Below are 3,321 nucleotides of genomic sequence, written 5' to 3'. Positions count from 1 at the left end.
GATTTGGAGGTTTTGAGTTTCTTTGACTATTGCTCCACTTGTCATCCATATTTTTCCAATGAACATTCAGAAACATTCCGACTATTGAAGAAATTTATTATTCTGATTGCTGGGAGACACCACCTTTCTGATGAATATGAGAGCTTGCAGCGTTTAATGGTCTGTCTGTATTTCAGGCCAAATTCCAACAGAGGCATGCACATACCGGTGTCCCTGTGCACATACAATTATCTTTTTGCATACATGGCCTTTTCTGCACCCATTAACTTTAAGCACCTTTGGTTTTCTTATTGCTTGTTATACTGAGAGATTGCTCAGCTGCCATAACAAACACACTGTCTATCCCACATCTGGTTACATTACAGAATCAGAACTTGTGGTAGTGTTTAACAGTGCAGCGTGGGATGTTTATCTGCTCTGCCCTTCATGGTTTCATTTTCTGACTGTTCTACGTTTAGGGAAGCAAAGAGCAGCAGCTCCTGCAGTCTGACCCAAGCAAGCAAACACATGCAGATCTGTATGCAGCATTAATGAAGGATTTACTGGTCTTCTTTGTTATGGTTCATCTTTTCTTTGGTTTGCCCTTTTGCGCAGGGCATGCATTATGCAATGTAGTTGAGGTCATCTTGATCGTTTTATTAATAGTAATAAATAATTCAGTGCTCACCAACAGAGCCCACATCGCCTAAGGCCAGAACCCGGTCCATTAGAGCAGCTACAATCTACCACCTGCTTTTAGTACTGAGCTTCAAGCCCATGTTCTCAAGGGACCAACTCTGGAGTGAGCTGGGAGGTCAGACTCCATGGCACATTCAGTCTCTGCTGAGACTGCCCACAAGAGGCCACCTGCGATGTCTATTTTGGTGATATGCACCCTTGTCCCACTATGAAACGGATTTAGATCAACTCTTCATTTCACAAAGGTCACAATGAACAAATATCAGATGGAAATACCTTTCCCTTGCTCCCAAGGTGAGCTGGATTTGAACTCATGGCCTAGAGAGGAAAAACTTCCTATCAAAATCTAGCTCTAGGTATTTATTTGTCTCCCTCACTGCAGCATCTTGCACCTTCTCACTATTTAAAAAGAGAAATAACCATCAGTGAGCACCCGTGTGTTTGTTTAAAACACATTAATTTCTCAGATACTAAAATGAGGGGTGACCTAATGCCCAATATGGAGTGCCAGTCTCCTCAGTCCTCTAGCCCTGCCTTTCAGATGCTTTGATTAAAAGTAATAGTGGGTTTTTTTCAGGTATTATCTGCCTGCCTACATACTAAGGTACTACTCAACATAAGGGAGGCAGACTCTGACCCTAAATCATTCTGCTGATTATGCAAATGTATCTTTTGTTTTCAGACCCTGCCCTTTGGGCATTCAGCAGTAGAGCCTCCAGCATCCAGCCCCCCCAGGAGAAAAGGGAGATCCTGCCAACAGAGTTCCCTCCCCAAGCCAAGGGGAACAGAATGGTCCTATCTATTCCCTCCCCTTCCTGATGCTTTGTAACATGGAAGTTGGGGACAACCCTTGTGCTCCCTGACATCACAGATCCACTCTCTAGGCACATACATGAATGCACATGTGCACACACATGTAACTCTGACAGACCCCACTTGTCAGCAGGTGGGATTCACCCTGGGATCTCTGAAGTTAGTGCATGAGCCTCAAGCCAACTGGCTGTTAGCTGAGGCTGTAGAGCAAACTCATTAATCTCTAAACTCTGAAACCTGTCATTAATCTCTCTAAGTGGTCTCGGTGCCACTAGATGGGACAGAGCACCATACCCAGGAGGTGTGTGGGTTACCTACTTCCCCTAGCTGAGGAAGCGTGTCCTGAGCTTCAGAGACTTCCCAGTTGAAATCCCGGACGAGCCCCCACTTGTAACGCCAACAGATCCCGCTCGTCGGCAGGCAGGATTGAACCACACACACACACACATTTGCATGGCTGGCTATGGGCCTGCTTGGGACATGGATTCCTTTCAGCTACATGCACTTCCTTGTCCCCCTTCTTTTCCTCATGCCGTGTCCCATCACATAAGGTAATAGGTGGAAACTCCACCACGTAGAATATCAGGGTTGGAAGCAGTGATGAGCTGCCAAAATCTTAACAACTGGTTCCTTCCTCACCCTATGAGGGGGTTGTGGCCCCCCCCAGGACCCCTGCCCCATCCACCCCCCTCCCCTGTCCCCTGACTGCCCCCGGAACCGGGCAGGAGGGTCTCGTGGGCCACCGTAGTGGGTGCCCACTCCACCCCGCCCCTAAGAGCCAGAGGGACCTGTCGGGGGGCGAGGTGGGGAGTCCCCGAGGTGCTTACCTGGGGCGGCTCCCAGGAAGCATCCGGCAGGTCTCTCTGGCTCCTAGGGGCGGGGTAGCATAGCTGGGGGGGAGCAGGGGGAGCGGCCATTCCCCCCACTGATCACATCAAAAGTGGTGCCTTAGGCACTGACTCCGTGGGTGCTCCAGGGCTGGAGCACCCATGGGGAAAATTTGGTGGGTGCAGAGCACCCACTATCAGCTCCCCACCCCACACCCGGCCTCAGCTCACCTCCGCTCTGCCTCCGCCTCCTCCCCTGAACGCACCGCCCCGCTCTGCTTCTCCGCCCCCCGGCTCCCCCTGAATCAGCTGTTCGTGCGGGAAGCCAGGGCGGGCTGAGAAGCAAGCGGCGGCTTCCTGCTCAGGCCCAGGGAGGTGGAGGTGAGCTGGGGCGGGGAGCGGTTCCCCTGTGCCCCTCCCCCTGCCGGGTTACCTGCTGCGGCACGGGCGGCCCTTCTCGTGCCTCCCCGCCCCAGCTCACCTCCTCTCCACCTCCTTGGGCCTGCGCGCGAAGCTGCCGCTTGCTTCTCAGCCCTCCCAGGCTTCCTGCGCGAACGGCTGATTCGCGGGAAACTGGGGACGGAGAAGCAGAGCGGGGCGGAGCCTAACTCAAGGGCGGAGGCGGAGCGGAGGTGAGCTTGGGATGGGGACGAGGGGAGCTGCCAGTGGATGCTCTGCACCCACCAAATTTTCCCTGTGGGTGCTCCAGCCCCGGAGTACCCACAGAGTCGGCGCCTAAAGCGCCACTTTTGGCGGGTTGTTAAATTTAGAAGCCCTTTTAGAACCGGTTGTCCCACGAGGGACAACTGGATCTAAAAAGGCTTCTAAATTTAACAACCAGTTCCAGCTCACCACTGGTTGGAAGGGACCTCAGGAGGTCATCTAGTCCAACCCCCTGCTCAAAGCAGGACCAATCCCCCATTTTTGGCCCAGCTCCCTAAATGGCCCCCTTAAGGATTGAACTCACAACCCTGGGTTTAGGAGGCTAATGTGCAAACCACTG

Source organism: Lepidochelys olivacea (genome assembly GCF_965140295.1).
Source record: "Lepidochelys olivacea isolate rLepOli2 genome assembly, chromosome: 1".
Taxonomy (NCBI): domain Eukaryota; kingdom Metazoa; phylum Chordata; order Testudines; family Cheloniidae; genus Lepidochelys; species Lepidochelys olivacea.
This window is presented reverse-complemented; position numbering follows the sequence as displayed.